The 21,057-nt window shown below is 40.1% G+C and overlaps 1 long non-coding RNA gene across 5 annotated transcripts; it reads left to right on the forward strand.

The window, feature by feature from the left end:
- Nucleotides 1–5,657: 5,657 nt before the first annotated feature.
- LOC135095331 (uncharacterized) lies at nucleotides 5,658–17,587 on the forward strand. 5 transcript variants are annotated; one of them, XR_010264287.1, is made up of 6 exons: nucleotides 5,681–5,797; nucleotides 6,345–6,445; nucleotides 10,927–13,217; nucleotides 13,669–13,834; nucleotides 15,875–15,963; nucleotides 16,432–17,587. It is a non-coding gene; the product is annotated as an uncharacterized LOC135095331 (long non-coding RNA). The 5 variants fall into 5 exon arrangements; XR_010264289.1 differs by lacking the exon at nucleotides 6,345–6,445 and having other exon boundaries at nucleotides 5,658–5,797; XR_010264286.1 differs by lacking the exon at nucleotides 5,681–5,797 and having other exon boundaries at nucleotides 5,804–6,445.
- Nucleotides 17,588–21,057: the final 3,470 nt, after the last annotated feature.

Raw genomic sequence — 21,057 nt, forward strand, 5'->3', positions numbered from 1 at the left:
ATAGAAACAGGGCGATGGAATAGGCGAGGACGTGGCCGCTTACCGCTGGAGGAGCGGCTGTGCAGTTGTGGTGAGATACAGACGGAGAGACACGTACTGGAGAACTGTACTCTCACCCAACATCTAAGGAATAACTATAGATACGAAACAATGGAAGATGTATTTACAAAATGTACAACTAGCGAGATGTGTAATGTAATTTTCGATGTACTTAAAGTATATAAATAAGGAAATTTAAATGAATGCGAATAATTTGTATGATATCTGGTAATGTCTATTTTTGGGTAGAGAAAAATTTTTTTTATTTTGTATTTTGGGAGTTCTTTTGCTGCATTGCAAGAATATTTATTTAATGATTTAGAATATTGTGGACTACAATTATTAATGGACTACTGCTGTGGATATTTTTTTGTATTTTAGTTTTTGTTTTAGTTTTGTTTGCTGTAATATGATTGTGTAGTCAATAAATCTATCTATCTATCTATCTATATCTTCACTCCATGGAGAGAGTTCTGAAAGTTGATAAAATAAAGACACGTATAAAGAAAGTATAGAAGAATGAAAGCAGCGTTAGTTAAAGAGTGGAAGGTTTTCATCACATCACTGGTTCACTTCAGGCTGAAACACTAGCAAAGGCAAACAGTTACATCGAAAACAAACCACCAGCCAGGGACGCTCAGTGCAAACTGGATAACAGCCAATACCTACCGTGAAATTACCTAGTGCCGCCGCCGCCCTTCACGCCACCACGCCTCAGGACGCACCATTATAATGTAAAAAAAGAAAAAAAAAATGCAAATATGAATCCAAAGGGCTTTCAGATATACAAGTGTACGGACAGTGTTCTGTGTTGACGGAGAAAGGCGTGGAGAGTGACGGTGGGGAGAATATAGGTGTAGGATTTTTTTTTTTTTTTTAAGCAACACTAGTTGCCTACGTATTGTATTGTATCTGCACATGTTGTCGTTGCTGTTATTGCTGCTGCTGCTGCTGATGATGATGATAGTGATAATGATAATGTAATATACTAAGGCTTCAGAGGCGGTGTTGCTTTTTTTTTTGGGGGGGTGGGTTGGGTAGCGGATGCAGTAATGCAAACAGGTCTAGCAAACTGATGAATTGGCATTTACTTTGACAGAGTAGGTGTTGGTGGTGGTGGTTGTGGTGGTGGCGGTAGTGGCGGTGATGGGGGTAGACAATGATGGCCAAGGACAGAAAAAAAGGTAGCAAATTTTGTAGTGTGCGTCACCGCTCGATAGCTAATCACAAGGAGCCCTACAGGAGAACAAGAGGAAGGGAGAGAAGATGAATGAAGGAGAATCGAGGAGAAACAACGGGAAAGACTGGGAAGGGTTTAGCACTGTACCATAACAAGACTCAACACAGACGCCTTTGTTCGATACTGTTCAATCATTCACAATCTTAGACTGAAAAATAAATAAAAAGTAAACGCACCGAAGAAAATACACATTAAAAAAATAAAGATGAAGCACACTATCTGAAGACCTGTATTATATTTATACCGATATACTAAAAAAAAAAAAAATCAAAGGATAAAGTACATTGATATGCTTTATGGCTAAACACAACCAACTCCCTCTTTAAGTGTATCGCAGTGAGAGAGAGAGAGAGAGAGAGAGAGAGAGAGAGAGAGAGAGAGAGAGAGAGAGAGAGAGAGAGAGAGAGAGAGAGAGAGAGAGAGAGAGAGAGAGAGAGAGAGAGAGAGAGAGAGAGAGAGAGAGAGAGAGAGAGAGAGAGAGAGAGAGAGAGAGAGAGAGAGAGAGAGAGAGAGAGAGAGAGAGAGAGAGAGAGAGAGAGAGAGAGAGAGAGAGAGAGAGAGAGAGAGAGAGAGAGAGAGATACGGATTAACACTGAGCACAAGTGTCAAATTATCATCTTGGAGCAGGAAAGTGCTAATATCCTTGGAGAGTCCCGTATGAGATGAGATGAGAGGGAAGAGTGGCAGCAGACCATGAAGCAGCGAATATTGACAAGTGGCATTAATAAACACACACGTCTTGCTCTTCTTTCCCCTTCGCTTGATCGCGTTTGGCTCAACACTCGGGTCTTCCTTGGCTGTCTTCCTGTTGTTCCGTAGGTGTCTCTAATGATGAGGAAGGAAGTACACGCTACGACAAACAATGCTGGAAGTAGTAGTAGTAGTACTACTACTACTAGTAGTAGTAGTAGTAGTAGCAATGATAATAATAATAGTAATAGTCTGGCTATATTTAATTTATCTGACTATATACCAGGCCGAATCACACACTCTTAGGCCCTGCTGTAAACGAACAGTCTCGTAAACATAATAATAAAAATAATTATAATAATAATAATGATAATAATAATAATAATAATAATAATAATAATAATAATAGTAATAATAATAATAATAATAATAAGAGTAAGATGATGAAAAACAAAAGTAATGACAATATTGACTTTTTTTTCATCCGGAGGCATATACACCTTATAAGAAACAATTGACACACACAATAATTACAGAATATATTAACAATAGTAAAAAAATATCAGTGTTATAGTAAAGTACATCTCAATGAAAAAAATACTAATAATGTTCTATATTAATATGAAAACCAATACTTTCAGAAGCACAGGTGCATTCTTATCGGTCATCCTCTGGAAATTGTTAGAGATCATTCCCTTCCATTATATAATTACTCCACGTCCTTAATATATATATATATATATATATATATATATATATATATATATATATATATATATATATATATATATATATATATATATATATATATATATATATATATATATATATATATATATAAAGTCAACCAATTATGAACCTCTCTCTCTCTCTCTCTCTCTCTCTCTCTCTCTCTCTCTCTCTCTCTCTCTCTCTCTCTCTCTCTCTCTCTCTCTCTCTCTCTCTCATGGCGGAGGCTAAAGATAGTCAGGTTTACTGCACAGACATACTAGATTCGCATTTATAATCGTTGTGATGTTTTATTTCTGCTTATTTTAACAGTCTCTAGTGAAGTTATTGGAGTTTAAAATGGTATTGTCATCATTCTGGTGATAGTTTTATCAAGGAGTGAGAAAATACGTACACGAGCCTAACTAGCCATCTTAGTGAGAGATCGAAGCCTTTAACCCTTTAACTGCTATCTGGTACACCTTTCCTCAATTACTAATCACTCTGAGACATTTCTACTTGTTCTGCAGCCATCTCCAATCTTTAAACTGTGTACAAATTGCAAAATCTATTCTTTTTAATCCCCTTCTTGTAGATGCTTATAAAGATTTCAGGCACTACTTTTGGTGGTGGTAATTGCTTCGTGTCGCAGTGGAAGGGTTAAGAGTCCTGATGAGATGACGAAGCCTATAAGAGTACAGGATTCAGACATACATTCATTCATACCTACGTCATGAGTTCCCCCAGGCTAAATTTCACCACTATGACTCCGCGTTTAAGATGTCGTCCAGAAATAATTTCGCTGTACTTTTCTTTTATATTTGTATTTTATTCTACTTAATTATTCGTTCATTCATTTCTTTCTTTCTTTTTTTTGCATGGGTGAGATATTCGTGGGGAATCATTTACTCGCGTGGAATTTTGTAAGCAGCCGTGCAGTCGCCAGCCAGCCTTACCTATCGTGGCCATGTGAAGGCTGCGTGCGTCCACCCACAAATACCACCAGTGATAAGATGATCCTGAGAGGAGCTGAAATTAGACCTCGCAGGATAAACCCACAGACAATGGAACTTTCCCTCTCTCCCCTCACTCCTGTGCTCCCCGTCAGCCTTTCTTGCCTCGGGAAATGAAGCACGGTACATCCTTCAAGAACCATATTCATAAACCCTCTTCTCTTTCACCACCATCATTTTCAAAGGCCACAGAGATGATTAGCTCCCAAGCCCATGGTCGCGAGGCTGTTTCTGGGAATCGATGGACCACCTCAGAAATCATGAATCGGTTGTAATTATATTCGATATAATTATGATTTTAACCTAGATTATATAATCTGTATTGTTAATTATGATTAGTTAGTGTAATATGTCAAAAATAGGCGTTAATTAACACACGTACACACACCTAGGAACGGCAGGTCAGGCCAGGATTGCTATTAGGGCTGCAGCCAAAGGAGTGATGAGAGTGCTGCTGGCAAGTGTTGGTGTCTTCACTCCACGCAGCGGCTCAGTGGAGAGTTTGGCGTTTAACAAGAGTGAGGGTTAGTATTGTAAACATGCGTGTGACAAGTCGGTAGAATAAACATGCATGTGGAAAAAAAAAAACTTATATAAAATAAAGGTGCATTAGAGTGAAACGTTTCCCATCCCGCCACAAGTTCACTTCAGGCTGCAAAAATCGAAAATCTCACGGCTCTGGCTATCGTTTTTGTTGCAGCTCCGTGAAAACTCGATAGCGGCCAATACCTGCCGGGGAATCATCCCCTTGTTGCGCCGCCGCCCGTGACGTCACCACGAAAAGATACACAGTGCGACAGACAACACTCGTCTAACCTGGAATGAGGCGGAGGCTGCGGCGAGGTGGTCAGCTGTGGCTGTGGCCGCCTTCAGCCCACCCGCCTGACTGCTCCTCTTTGTTACCGAGTCATGGGAAAGTCGAGGTGTTATATATAGTAAACGCCTCGCACCTGCGCCTCCTAAATGCTTAATCCTTTCACTGTCGGATCATTTTTCTTTTTATCATCTGCTACTTTATAGGCGCTCATTTGTGTACAGTGACTCCTCCCCTACAGTTCTTTATTTACTTTATTCTTTTTAGTAATAGCTGCTGATTGCTTGGAGCTCGGAAACTGTTAGTAGAAGTGAATAGATTGACAGTGAACACGTAACACACAGTGTGTGTGTGTGTGTGTGTGTGTAAAGACGGCTCCCTAATTAATGAAGCAGATTCCCTGCCTGTATTTCTAACAAAAGTGCCAAAAGAAATGTTTCACGATACACCGTATCGTGAAACATTTCTGCCCGCACCCTGACTACTTTCAATAGGCTGTAAATGAAATTACACGAGTTTTAAGAGTGTTTCTATGGTTCTAGTTACAGACTGGTAAGGTCTCTACAGCATCAACGGGAGAACCAGTCTTGAAAAACCGGGTAATTATTTCTGTGGCCTTTGAAAATAGTCTGGTGAGAGAGCAAAGCCTTTCAGAATACAGGCACATAACCTTGCTTCATGAAAAACAAGTGCATTCATGATATCTGAGACTGCCTTGCTACATTCCCCCAGTGACTGCAATGTATCTTTTTTTTTTCCTTTATCTCGTAACATTAGTCTGTCTGTCATTGATGAAAACACCCGCACTACATGTATTACGTTATTTCATTAGTCTCAAGTCGCTATTTCAAGTCTATATAAGCCTCAATAAATACGAGAGCTGTGGTGGTGGTCTGCTTCCCGTCTGTCAATCAGAGCGTTCTATTTTTCCGTTTTCTTTCGTATTCTTCGTAAAGCTCACGCATCCTTCATTTGTCGTTACTTCTTGCCTCACAGAGTATTGGTAAGTGTCTTCTACTGGTAATAATAACCGTGATTCTATTATTTTGTATCATTACAAGTAGTATTGCGAGAGTGGCTCCGTTCTTAGTGACAATTACCTCAGCACAGCCTTCACCAATCAGCGCCAAGTATTCAAGTCACGTGATACTCTCTCCTCGCCGTCTCTTCAGCCATTCGCCCTGCGCCCGCTGACGTGACGAGTCCCCGGTTGTGTTACGGCGGTGAAGCAGTGTTTTGTCTGTCCCTGGTGGCCATGCTGTGGTGGACAGCGGTGTGGAGGGAGAGGTGGATGTGAGTATGGCCTGGTGGTGGATAGGGAGGAGTGGATAGTGGAAGAGAGATGTGGAGAGTAGGATGGTGGAAGGGGGAGGTGGAGGTGGCTATGGCGGACGTGACTGGGTTGAGGTGGTGGTTGTGGTGGTGTTTGGTATGGTTGGAATGGTTGTAGAGGGTGTTGGTAGTGATGGTGAACGTGACTGGCTTATGTTAAAGGTGGTTGTGGTTGTTGGGGATGGTGGTGGTTGTGTGACAGTGGTGGGTGCAGCGGACGCAACGGTGTTGTGGTTGTTGGGTGTGGTTGAGGATTGCGATGGTGGTGGTGGTGGAGGTGATAGGTGGCGGTGGTCGTAGTCGGAGCGGGCTAAGCGGTGGTGGTGGTGGTGTAAAAAGGTGTTTATCGGACGGAGTGGAAGTGGTGGTGGTGGCGGTGATACGATTATCAGGGATGAGAGAGAGAGAGAGAGAGAGAGAGAGAGAGTGTGTGTGTGTGTGTGTGTGTGTACTCCTATAATCAGCAAATTGCAGTCACTCGTTCGCTTGTTTCACCTCTCTGTTTCAGGCCTTCTCTCCCCTTCCCTTCCTCCCCGCTCCCTTCCTAACCTGCCCGCCACCCTCTCCCCGCTTTTTCCTGCCTGTCCTCCCCTGCTCCTCGTGTCCCAGGTGAGTGTTGCCTTATTTGAGTCAATGTATAATGGTTTTTATTTGAGATTGAAGCTCCACACGTAATGAAAGGTAGTAATCTGTGGTTTTTGTATACTATTATTGGACTATTTATGTAAACTTACAATAGAAAATTAATTCTATTAGGAAATGTGTGCATATTTAAACAATTTCATCAATATAATGACCTGTGTGATGTGACGTCAGTGAGAGAGAGAGAGAGAGAGAGAGAGAGAGAGAGAGAGAGAGAGAGAGAGAGAGAGAGAGAGAGAGATTGACAGCAAATGAAGCAGTATTTTAAATTTCCTGGCTCTGATGATGAAAGTTATATGACTGAGGCTGTAGTTAAGTAAGTTGAGAAGCTGAGCAGATAAATATGAGTACACCACCTGTCTGTCTGTCCGTCTTTCAGTCAGTCAGTCAGTCTGTTGATGAAGGAATGGTGGAGAGACCAATATGTGTCTGTCTGTCCGTCTTTCAATCAATCAGTCAATCTGTTGTTGGATGACTTCTGGAGAGAGCAGTCTGTCTGTCTGTCCGTCTTTCAATCATACAGTCAGTCAGTGAGTCAGTTGATGGAGGAATGGTGGAGAGACCAATATGTGTCTGTCTGTCCGTCTTTCAATCACACAGTCAGTCAGTCAGTCTGTTGATGGATGACTGGTGGAGAGAGCAATCTGTCTGTCTGTCCGTCTTTCAGTCACACAGTCAGTCAGTCAGTCAGTCAGTCAGTTGATGGAGGACTGGTGGAGAGAGCAATCTGTGTCTGTCTGTCTACGTGATGCTTCCCTCCGCCGTTTCATTACGTAGACAAAATACATGAAAGGGAAATATTGGTTTTATGGACAGGTGTGGTGGTGGTGGTGGTGGTGGCGCCATTAGTAGTATTCAGGTGTCATACCTGTAACGTAATAAGGAATGAAGGCAGGACGTATGCGATGGCAGCTTGAAGGTAACAATTGGTGATGAAAGGTGGTGGTTGGTGGTGGTGGTGGTGGCAGGGGCTGTGAGGGCTGCCTGTTACCACCACCTTCACTATCCCAAGCGCACATCTCTCGCTGACCCTTCGCTCCCCCGTTCTTTCCCTGCCCTCAATTCATCACCCCCCCCATCTCTCTCTCTCTCTCTCTCTCTCTCTCTCTCTCTCTCTCTCTCTGTCTCTGGATTTAGCCGGCTATCCTCTCAGCCTCATCCTTCACGTACTGCTTCCCTCCCTCTCTCAACCATTCATCCTGACTCACTCCCATTGTTTCCTCAAGTCTCTCTCTCATCCCTCATTCATCCTTTTATTCTTATGCTTCCATCATTCACTCTTCCTCTCCTTCCTCACTCCTGTCTCTCTGATATTCACTCACCCTCAACCATCTCATCTACTTTCACCCCCATTCCTCCCTCATCCCTTCCCATATGGTTCTTTTCCCCTACATCCCCCTCTCTCTCTCTCTCTCTCTCTCTCTCTCTCTCTCTCTCTCTCTCTCTCTCTCTCTCTCTCTCTCTCTCTCTCTCTCTCTCTCTCTCTCTCTCTGCAGACGAGTGCAGTTGTGTTCTGAGTCAGTTTTTCTAATGTTTGTGAAGTGGTTGGCGTGGGTGGCAGGGGCGTGGAGGGCGTCACGCTGGTAGTGTAGAAAAGAAAGCGAGAGAAAAGTGATGCATCACTGGTGTTTAATACTTGAGTGAAGTACTGGCGTCGTAAAGACCATTTCTGTCCATTGTGATTTCTGAGTTTAAGTAATGAGGCTTTGTAATGGGTCGTTTATCATTTATTTTATTTTTCACGTGGACAAAAATTGTGCTTACTTTATATATATATATATATATATATATATATATATATATATATATATATATATATATATATATATATATATATATATATATATATATATATATATATATATATATATATATATATATATAAGTAAACACAATTTTCCTTCACATCAAGTTGTCATCAAAACTTGCTCCATTCATTCCATTGCCAAACTGAGACCATGTACCCTGACATATTAACAAAAAAAATAAATAAATAAAAAATCCCTTTACCTTTCTCTACTGAGAGAGAGAGAGAGAGAGAGAGAGAGAGAGAGAGAGAGAGAGAGAGAGAGAGAGAGAGAGAGAGAGAGAGAGAGAGAGAGAGAAAGAGAGAGAATGGTGGCCAGAGTAAGACGAAGGAGAAAGCAAGTTAAACAAAACAAATGGAAAGTGAGAGAAAAGCAAGAAAATACAGATGAAAAGAAAATCTGCGGTAAAAATGCACCGCTGAAACAAAAACGAATAAGAAAGTGTAATGAAACGATGAGATAATTTTGTGTTTTTGTGAGCTAGCAATTATGCTGCACCCACCCTCTACCACTACTACCACTACTACTACTACTCCTACCACTGCAATTTATGAGCAGTAGGTGACAGAAACGAAGAAGCGCAAACACCTGGAGATAGGTGAGCTTGATAGGAAGTTACAAGTAGAATATGAAGCAAAACTCAAAGACTCACTGAGAGAACTTGAGAGGACTGTGAAGAACAACTCAAGAACATTACGCCCTAAGTGGACGACCTGTACGAGGCCAAGGTGAGAGTGAGAGTGAGAGGGGAGTAGGTAGGTGACGGATTTGAACTGGAGAAAGATTAGGGTGGAGAGAATTGAAGGTTGTAACTTCTAGGGACATTGGGAGGGAGTGAGAGAGTGAGAGGGGAGTGGGTAGGTGACGGTTTTGGACGTTAGAAAGACTACGGTGGAGAGAGTTATATAAAAAAAAAATGGTGTTATATTAAGTAAAATCAGTCAATATTTAACACGTCAGGCGCCACAGGCACCACCGCCGTTACATTTCAGACTATTCAAAGTTGCCGTGTGTACCACTGGCCCAACATTTATCACTTTTCTTCCTTTTTTTTTTTTTAACAATGAATTCCATTAAATAACGGGCAAAAATGAAACGCAAATCTTTTAAACAAATGTTGATTATTAATTATCATAATTTTTAATGAGGCAAATATAATAATGGTAAAATAATGAAAGTATCTTTTGTGAAGTGACATTGTAACTGGTCAAAATACAAAGGTGGAACTCTAAATGTTAATAATAAAACTTGTCTCAGTCACGGCTCAACAAATAGATGTAGTATCCTACATCTATATATTGTTTTATTACAAAGCAAATCTGTGATTGCAAAACAACATAACATTTTTACCTACTCTTATTGAAATCATTACTATCATTTCTTGCACAAAGGAGAACTTTTCCTGTAACAAATGAAAGCCTGTGTCCTGTTTGCAGCTGCACAAAGAAAAGGCTTTATCCTTCAACATTCATATAAACAGCTTCTTCATTCCTTGTGTAGTGAAAACAGTGACTCAAGAAATGATTGCAGCAAATGTGTGAAGGTCGCTATTGATGGAGAGAGTGCTTTCTTTCAGAACATGGGAGGCATACATGTACCTTCCCATCACACTGATCACATACACTCTTCACTCTCCTACCTTCTCAAGCTGCACTTGTCCGTCCTTCATTCACACTAAAGATTTGACAGCGCCCTCTGCATCTTTTTCCCGCTCTTCTAGAGTGACCTTGCAATCCAACAAGAAAATGGTGTTCTCTTACCTCCCAGAGAGAGAGAGAGAGAGAGAGAGAGAGAGAGAGAGAGAGAGAGAGAGAGAGAGGGAGGGGGGGCTACAATAGCCCCCCTCCCTCCTCCTCTCTCTCTCGGTTTGTCTGTTGGTTTCTTTTTTTTACTATTTTGTTTAATCTACTACTACTACTACTACTACTACTACTACTACTACTACTACTACTACTCGTACTACTACTACTAATCGTACTACTACTACTACTAATCGTACTACTACTAGTACTACTCGTACTACTACTTCTACTACTACTACTACTACTACAACAACTACTACTACTACTACTACTACTACTACTACTACTACTACTACTAACACATCTACTACCACCACCACCACCACCACCACCACCATCACCACCACTACTACTACTACTACTACTAATACTATCACCACCACCACCACCACCACCACTACTACTACTACTACTACTACCACCACCACCACCACCACGAATACCACCACCACCACTACTACCACCGCCACAACCACCACTACTACCACCGCCTCTACTACTACCACCGACACTACCACCACCACCACCACTACTACTACCACCGTCACCACTACTACCACCGCCACCACCACCACTACTACCACTACCACTGCTACTACCACCATCACCACTACCACTACTACTACCACCACCACAACCAACACCACCAACACCACCACAACCACCGCCACCACCACCACCACCACAACAACAACAACCACCACCACCACCACCACCACCACCACTACTACTACCACTACCACTGCTACTACTACTACTACCACCACTACCACCAGTACTACTACTACTTTTACTGCTACTACTACTACTACTACTACTACTACTACTACTATTGCAGGTGACCCATGAACTACCTCTAACAATGGTGATGAAGAACCAGAAGTGGGTTGTAGGTGACGAGATAACTATCCCAGGTCATCCCGGAAGTGGCGAGGTGACCCCATACAGCTCCACAAGGTCGTGGAGGACACCAGACATAGCCACGTGGTCGCCTACACTCAGCCATCCACCTCACCTGCCCCAGACTGCTACCCGGACACCATCCAGCCACAAGAACCCAGATAAGCACTTCCGGGGTCCTTGGTTGTGGTTAGCTAGCTAGTTTGTTTAGGGATCACTTGCTGTACATAGGAACCCTCCTCGGTCTGTTGCTATTTTTTTTATTTTTTTTTTTGAGGTGTAACGCTGTCCTCTACGTGAGAGTGATAGTGTTTATCTTTATTTATTTATTTTTTTTCCTGAAGACCAGTTCTGATGTTATCTTGGAGGTTAACGGAGAAGAGTTCTTCACACCTGTGTTTGTTGTTTTATTTTATTTTTTTATTGGTCACTTTTTGTTTTTTGTTGTGATTGTTATTAATTTTATTTATTTGTATTGAAATATGTGAGTATGAATGCAGCACAATATATAAAGGTGTGCATTCCAGAGTGAAAGGAAGGCGTGCACAGGGTAGAGTGCACAGGATGCAGTGCCTTGTTTTTATCACCAGATTTTGATTGATTGAAGCAAATGAAAACTTTGGTGTGAGTACCTTACAAAGACACTTGACAATACTAATGTCACCTCACCTCGTGGTTTCACCTTAAACCTACAAATTGGCTGGACACAAGGTCATAGAAATAATTTATTCTCATTTATTCTCATCTTTACAAATTAGTCTTTACACATCAAAGTAACTAATCACCTTTATTCATCCACTTGAGGGGGTTGAAGGATCGCTAGTCCCATATTAAATTGCCTGTGTTCAACTCGCCTCTCCTCCCTCATTTACTGACCAATTCATTTAAAAAATATTTTGATCAGGAAGGTTGCAAGAAGAATGTCTGCTATCTTTTTTTTTTTTTGTACGGTAAGATTTTTTTTTTTCGATGAAAAAGTAAAAAAAAAAAACTGAGTGTCAAATATTTACTTTCAAAAATTTGTCAAAAATCAAAATCAGTTACAAACAAAAATGACGACAGCAGACTTTGTTCGCCTCTCACAGCTTGATAAGCCGCAATGGCCCATCTGTGTGTAACACCAATAACAACGGAGATCATTTTTATATGCCAAAATCCGCCATTTTAAGTTATGTCAAAGTTTAAGGGGTGACTATAATACACCTATTGCAGCTAAGGACTTGAAATTCACATGATATATACATCACAATATGTTGAAAAACAGATATAGATTAATTTAGTTACTACGATTGCTTTTGTACATAGGCCTAAAGTAATTCATGATTTCACCCTTAATTACCCGGGGGGGAGGGGGGAAGGCGGGTGAAAACAATTTTTGTTATATTTCGACTTTTAGATCAAAACCAGTGTTTAACTGTTTGAAATAAATAAAATATTAATGCAAAAGATATCTAATGCAGACACATTGACTATTTCCTAGATTTACGGAAAAATATTTATCTTATTTTTCGTATATAAATTTGAAAAAAATAGTTAGACCTAAAATTACGTACTCTCTAATGTTGTACGCAGCAAAAGAAGCGTAGATATTCATAGGAGACTGAGGAAGAACGGGTACGCCAGAAAGAAAAAAAAAAAAAAGTCATGTCTCGCAGCGGGCGAAACCGTGAAATTTCATAACAGAAGACCTCATTACATAAGGGGATATATACATATATATATATATATATATATATATATATATATATATATATATATATATATATATATATATATATATATATATATATATATATATATATATATATATATATATATATATATATTTATCTATTTATTTATTTATCAAAACGTTACATATATAAAAAATGGGGGAAAAAATGTAGAAAATAAAAAAAATAAAAAAAAAATTCATATCCGGATCGTACAACGACACCCTTGATGCAAAACATGTTTGCGCGCCTGACGATGTTAAGACACACGACACACACTTCCCTTGAGAAAAGATGATAGCCTTCACGAGCGTCTTACTATTTCTTTGCAGAGCCCCTCTTCTTGATGACGACGCGTACACTGTCAGCTACACTTTGCAGTGTGTTACTTAAATTTTTCTCTATCTTTGTATCTCTCCATTTCAGATAAATTGTTATCTTTCCAAGGGTTGAGAAGAAAATGGTCGTGGTTCAAGTGAAGCCACTACAGCCACTCCCTGACAAGCCTTCCACACCGGTGAGTGTTGTTCAAGCATGTATTAGTATTGCTAATTCCTTATTTCCTAGAACATCTACCACTATATAATGGAAATGTCTTTCCAACACAAATAACGTCAAGGAAAAATAAACTCTACACTAACTAAGTGATGAAAAACGTAGTAGCATCATCCGCTGCACAAAACAATACAGCAGCGAAGTGACACTGCCAGGACGTGAACCAACACCTGCCTGCCTCACTGACACCTGCCGTGGTGCAAGGGAGTGCCGAGGCCTGTGCTGCCACCACGCTGAGAGAGGGAGGAAGAGAAGAGCATCAGAGAGGAATGACCGTGGCAGGAAGGATGGTGTGTTAGGTGACTGGTTCAGACAGTGACAGTGGACAGAAGAAATGCTGGAGAAAGATTAGACCACAGGTGGTTCATGTTGTAGTTGTTCAAGATTTCGAAGAAAACTTTTTTTTTTCCTAGACAGACAGTGACAGCAGACACACAAGAGACGATGGTGTGGTGGACAAGAGGATGCAGGGAGACAGCAGACAGAATGGAAGCTACAGATGAAAGAAGAGCAGGTCAAGCCATGGCAGCAGACACATAGACAGACAGATTGGATAAGAAAGAAGTATTATTTAGTGAGGTAAGGAACTGTACAACCCTTCACAGTGCTGACTACTTGATAGCAGAGGTGGTTCATGTTGGTTCAGGATTTGGTTTGAAGCTGTTACGTGAAAAGAAAAGTCCGAGGAACGAGAGGTTGTATTGTCACTTGTCAACAAAGTGGCAGAGTATTGCTATAACATTTATAGCCAAAGCTGTACCAGCTGCCTGAGTGTGTCATGTCCATTGTGTACTTACAGTCACCTTTGTCATGTCTACGCTAGTGGAGGAGAGGGAAGAACAAACCTTGAATCGTCCAGGGTTAGAGTTTTTAGCAAAGGTTTGAGCGAAGAGTTCAGCTTTAGAGATAAATGTGATAGCAGTGGTGCCATCTGGTTGAAATAAAGAAGGGAAAGGAGAAGCAAAGTTATTATAGATGTTTTTGGGTAAGTGCCAGAAGTCACGAGGGAGAGTTAGATCTTGAAACGTTTTGACACTTTCTGTTAATGAAGGAGTTTTTTTTTGGCTAATTGGAGAACAGACTTGGCATGGCAGAAATGTAAAGTGCATTAGATTCCGGTGATGGAAGAAGGCTTAAGCACCTTTGGTGGGCCACCTCTCTATCATGTATAGCACGAGAACAAGCTATGTTAAACCAAGTTTAACTTTGGAAGGTTTAGGTCGAGAAAAAGAGTGAGGAATGTACGCCTCCATGCCAGACACTATCACCTCTGTTATGCGCTCAGCACACAAAGACGGGTCTCTGACACGGAAGCAGTAGTCATTTTCCAAGGAAAATCAGCAAAATACCTCCATGTTCCCCCAACTAGTACAGGCAAAACGCCAGTGGCACCTTCCTTTTGGGGGATCCTGAGGAGGGATTGGAGCGATAGGACAAGATACAGATATGAGACTGTGATCGGAGGAGCCCAACGGAGAAGAAAGGGTGACAGCATAAGCAGAAGGATTAGAGGTCAGGAAAAGGTCCAAGAATGTTGGGCCTATCTTCAAGACGGTCAGGAATACGAGTAAGGTGTTGCACCAATTGCTTTAGGTCGTGGAGAATAGCAAAGTCTAAGGCTAGTTCACCAGGATGGTCAGTGAAGGGAGAGGAAAGCCAAAGTTGGTGGTGAACATTGAAGTCAGTCTCCAAGAATTAAGATCTCTGCAAAAGGGAAGAGAGTCAATGTGCTCCACTTTGGAAGTTAAGTAGTCAAAGAATTTTTCATAGTCAGAAGAGTTATTTGAGAGGTATACAGCACAGATAAATTTAGTTTGAGAGTGACTCTGTTTTCGTACCCTGGTGGTGGAAAACTCGGAAGATTCAAGATAGTGGAAAGCAGGTTAAGTCATTGCGCACATGAACACAGCATCCAGCTTTGGATCGAAAATGAGGATAGAGAAAGTAGGAGGGAACAGAAAAGGGGCTACTGTCAGTTGCCTCAGACATCTGAGTTTCAGTGACGAAAGGATGATGAAGCTTAATAGAGGAGAGGCACTGTTCTACAGACTGAACGCGAATGTTGCAGAAGTTTATGAAGAAAAACTGAGAGGGGTATCAAGACATTTAGGGTCGTTACCAGAAGAGCAGTCTGACCCGGGGACAATTGTGGTCCGCTCACCAGATGGGGTCTCCGAGGCTGGTGTAGGAGTATGTGTGTAATAATTAGGTGCTGGTAGTTGTTTTGTGTGCAGGAAGAGAGATATCTCCATGACTATAACGTTTGGTACGATTGAAAACATCCTTTGGTTTCCACAGATATGTACACACTAGTAGTAATAGTTTTCACCTGTAGCACCAGAAACAGTCTTCCTCACACGAACCGTTTTACTGCCGGGACTTGAAGGCTGATGAAGCAGTGCGGCGGAGGTCACGCCTCTCAGAGTGTTTATACTTGTTGTCAACACCGCCATAACTAATACAAACTCTTTAGTGCAGGTAGTTAAATAACTGCAATCATTGTTCCAGATTCCTAAATTCACAAAGTGCATAACTCATTCCAAGTTTTTATTGCAGATAATTAAAGTTTTAGTGAAATAATTATTCCTATTCCTAATGTTGTGTGGTGCATTATCTCAGACAGGACCACTGGAAGCTGTCAGAGTGCTGTGGCACGTGGCAAGAACCAAGTGTTCAGGAGCACACACTGTCCCTTCACCAGTCAGCAGGTTACGAAAAACAATGCAGTATTTTGTTGAGTAATCAAAGTAATAAAATGTAAATGATAAAATGTCAGTACTGATTTAGAGTGTCACACTCCACCATGGCAAAGACTGCCGGCTGAGTAATATTCAAGTTGTATTAGTGAGACTCAATGTTAATTATAAGGCAGGTGTAAAAAAAATAGTTAAAAATGTATCATAGTACAAGAAAATGACAATTCAAAATGTAAACATATCTTTAACAAGTAGACTTGAATGGTCATTAAGTAGTACAGCAGACCCTTCCTACAGTAAATTCACTATTATTTGTAGACTGGCCTTATTTGTCTCTCATTATTTTACTTTTCTCATTATTCTGTCTTGTTTTATCATCAATACTTGAGTGCCTTCATTTATCTCTATTATTGTGACTGTTTCTCTCATTATGTTGCTGATGTCTACTCTCATCATCTGACTGACTGCTCGCCTTCACAGGTCTGGGCGGCTTGGAAGCCTCACTACAAACTGAAGACCCGTTCACTTGAAGGACACAGTTGGAGTTATTTTTAAACGAGAGCTTCAGGCAGAAAATTCGAGTGGATTTTCAACTCTAAAAATAACTTTTTTGGGGGGATATTTTGAACCTTCTTTATCTTGAAAAATAACTCCAGATATTATGACTCTAGCTGGAAGTTGACCTGAGCAATGTAGGGTTTGCTGCAGTGAGATTACCAAGGCACGAGTGTCTGGGATTTAAAGATGATGGATAGGTGTCCTGTGTGCTGCTGTGCTGGGAGGAGAGGAGCAGCAGCAGTCGTGGGGCTCTGTTGCTGCTGTCACTGGTGCAGCTGTTCACTCCTGCAGCTACCTTCCCTCAACATACTGTGTCTTCCCTCACCTGCAATGAACAACTATGAACAATACTTCTCCTGCGATGAGGAACAGTGAATAACACCTCTCTCTCTCTCTCTCTCTCTCTCTCTCTCTCTCTCTCTCTCTCTCTCTCTCTCTCTCTCTCTCTCTCTCTCCACAGTATGTCCCCCACAGTATGTTTACAAACCCACAGTGACTCTCCACAGCCCCTCACCAACAATTGTCTCCTTCACACACACACACACAAATGTTAGAATCTTGTAGTGTCTACAACAAGGAATGGAACCGAAATCGACAAGCCAAATTTTCTTCCAGCCTGCGTGAGTGTAGTGAGGCTCAATGTGTGTGTACAAGTGAAGAATATATATTAGATGCTTGACTCAAAAATATGAGGCTTACACAAAAATACAGGACACAACTTGAGTGTGGTGAGTCAAAGGTGAGTCAAAATGCTCAACTTTGAATTAACTTACAACAAAAACTAACTAAATAAAACACACTATAAAGAAATAATCTCATCAATTAACACTGAAAAAAAAATATATATACACCAACACAAAATAAATAAATAAATAAATAAATGAAGACTAAATCAAGCAAATTAATCTGAACGCTAACACACAAACCAACATAGTCGTATATTTTTTAACACTACGGTGAAGAAAGATAATGAAGCTTTAACATTGAGTGAAAGAGAGAGAGAGAGAAATTTGTGGTCTTCCTAAATTCTCTCTCTCTCTCTCTCTCTCTCTCTCTCTCTCTCTCTCTCTCTCTCTCTCTTACACAAACAATAAAAAAAAAAAGTAAATAAACAAAATACAAGCAAATAATAATAGCCGTCCACACCAATCCTCATACACCAAGCCATCCCAATCCAGCCAATCACGAACCAGCAGCAGACACACCGAGAGGATTGGGAGAAAGAGGAAAAAGAAAAAAAAATGAAAAATAATGGATACCGGGAGAATAAGAAAAGAATAAGAAAAAAAATGGCGAATCAAGAGAAAAATGAGAAAAATAAAGGAAAAAAATACGAATAAAATCAAAAGGAAAAAATGAGGGAAGAGAAAAAATGGGGTGAGGAGGGGAACACTTAGGAAAATAAACCAAACAATAGGGCATTACATTGTGATTACGTATAGCAGGGATGGATTATGAGAGAGAGAGAGAGAGATCTGCTCAGGAATTTAATTTTGTGTTGGTGGTTTACGCTCTCTCTCTCTCTCTCTCTCTCTCTCTCTCTCTCTCTCTCCTTACAACAGTTTTGTTTTTCTGTTTTCTCTCGCTCTTATCTTTCGTTGAGAGAGAGAGAGAAAGAAACATTATTATTACACACACACACACAAACACTCTTTTCATAGATAAGTTAACGCTTTTAATAAAATATATATATATATATATATATATATATATATATATATATATATATATATATATATATATATATATATATATATATATATATATATATATATATATATATATATATATATATATATATATATATATATATATATATATATATATATATATATATATATATATATATATATATATATATATATATATAACCCTTTCTTTTTACCTTATCTATCACAATAACCCTTTTCTACCTCCTATTCCTTCCCTTCCAAATGAAACCGAACCATTAAGAAGTATCACTTGCTTATCTCCTGTAACTTAATGAAACGCTCGAATTAATTCATAAGGTGCGCAAAGGAGCTTAATTAATAAACAGGAAAGATTAAAAATGCATTGTGGGGAAAAAAAAAGGTGAAATATGAATGAGTTTGAGGAAAGGTGTGTGTGTGTGTGTGTGTGTGTGTGTGTGTGTGTGTGTGTAAGGTAATGAGTTTTTTAACTGAAGAATGTAAGGTACTGGATCCGAAAGCATAAGAGATTTGTAACGGTGTCACATAATTAATAATAATATGTATTGTATTTATAATGCCTTGCCTGATTAGCAATATAAGTGTATGTATACATATATGGATAAGTGTAGATAGTGGGTATTGGCGCATAAGGGTGGGGCGGATATGATCACACCACCCTACGTCACACACACACACACACACACACACCATGGAACTTTCCATACTCCTTTTATTGCCATGGATAAGTAATCGGTAGCACCTACATTACAGTATCTAAGTATTCTCCATAGTTAATCTCTCCCTAATGTATTTTGGCATGTATTACTCTTAGCTATAAGTAGCTTTTCCCTTGCCTTATTTATGTAATTAGAGAGTAATAATTATGAATATATTCATGTACTGTGAGTGCGGTCAACCCGCCCCTATTTCTAATGTCAGCACTTTTTGAAGGCGCTAAGCGTCCCTTGTGCCGGCTCCGGCAGTCTCTTGCCAGGGTGTAACGCTGTACCACGCAGAGGACATCCGTTGTCCCGTACGCGCCACACCCTTCTCCAGAACTCTGTACATATATCTAAATATACCTATTTTTATACGTTCACCTTTGACATTCACCTGAAAACCACAGAAACTCACCAAGAGTGACTTTACCTATTATATAAAGGTAAGAAACTAATGAACAGTGTCCAGTGGTAATTGATAATTCAAAACCACACCGGAACAGATTGAACGCCCTGAGTGAAGCGGTTACAGGTGTCTATTGTTCCCGTGGTTGATATACTGAGACAACTTGTTCGCCACCTTGCAATTAGAGACGTGGCAGTGAGGCTGGTAGATACCTATCAGCGTCAGCATTTTTAATTGTCTGCGATTTCCTGGGGCAAAGGGGTGTCTTAGCTAAATTTGAAATCGATGTGCAGGAAAAGTACAGCATGAATTGCTGCACAAGTGTATCTAAAATTAAAAACATAACCCTTAATATTAATATTCATACTTACTGGTGTATGATAAGGCTTTGTTAATTGAATTATAAGATAAAACTAAAAATAGGTAATGATTTTTTTTTTAAGTAAGTATAAACAGTAAAAATAAAAGGATGTTGATTTCGGCTTGTGCATTTTATCTGGGAATGTTGAAAAATATCAGATATCACTGACACGTCCTGTATATGAAAGTAATCAGTGAAATAAAAAAAAGAACAGCACCGCTGGCGGACGTACGACGTACTTATCTTGATCATGATTCTTCAGTTAAAAAAAGCGCCGCACGCCGTTAGGAAGGAGTGTAAAGTGTAAACAATAGCCTCTCAGTTCTGCCGATACAAAGGCCTTTACTTTGCTTTACTATATCCAGAATAGGGTATAGCTCGTTCTTTCGGGAATTTTCTTAATTCCGCTGTAGTCCATGATTGTGGCGGTGATGTATCCATTGTGCAGGGTAGTCGAGTAAGCGTGGTCCTGTGTTTTGGTTTGCTCGCTGCCCAAGTACCCGAGAATAGTGATCGTACCACAAAAATAAAGTCTCTGATACAAAATTATATTTTCTTTACATTAAATGGATTTGCCTGTTGTTTAGTATATGAAAATGCAAGTATATATTAGTATACTTCCATTGAGGTCAGTAGAAAATTACAGATTGCCTGCCTTGATACACTTATAGGCTCTTTTAAGAATATCATCTGAAATTATGAATAGAGGCTCAAACAATGTCATGTGCTGTCAGTTATCACGAAATTAATTGACTTAAAATTCAGACGCATTACTGTGCAACGATACACCTTTGTAAGCTTGTAAAACCTTGCCCCAAAAAATATATATTTTCCGGCGAGAATTAAAAATTCTGGCGCTATCTGGTATCAAAACGCTCACTGCGACGTCTCTAATTTCCTATACAGGGTGTAACGCGAGTTTCTGCAAATACTGAAAGAGGTGAAAGAACGTTTAATTCTAAGTAGAAAATGTTCTATGCACATATGCATTTTAAGGCTTTGTTTACCCATCAGAGGATTTGAAAATGTACGGGACTCGTGGGTGTGCTCTGTGAAATGACGGACACACGGTTGTATTGTCGCAGCCTCGGAGGTGCCACTTAGTCATATTACGAATGGTTTAATATTACATTATCTTATAACAAGACAAATGGGATTACAAAGCATGTAATTTACCGATAAGCGTTACAGGACAACATTATTGCGGTGATTAAAAGTACTTCTGTAAAATGCTACGCGGCATCATCAAAGCGAGGGAGGAGGGCGGGTGGGTAGCCTGCCCTTGCGACCTTGAAAACAGCTGAGAGATGATGCCACGTAGCATTTTACAGGAGTACATTTTATCACCGCAATAATGTTGTCGTGTAATGCTTATCGGTAAATTACATG

This window comes from Scylla paramamosain, chromosome 48 (assembly GCF_035594125.1).
Source record: "Scylla paramamosain isolate STU-SP2022 chromosome 48, ASM3559412v1, whole genome shotgun sequence".
Lineage (NCBI taxonomy): Eukaryota > Metazoa > Arthropoda > Malacostraca > Decapoda > Portunidae > Scylla > Scylla paramamosain.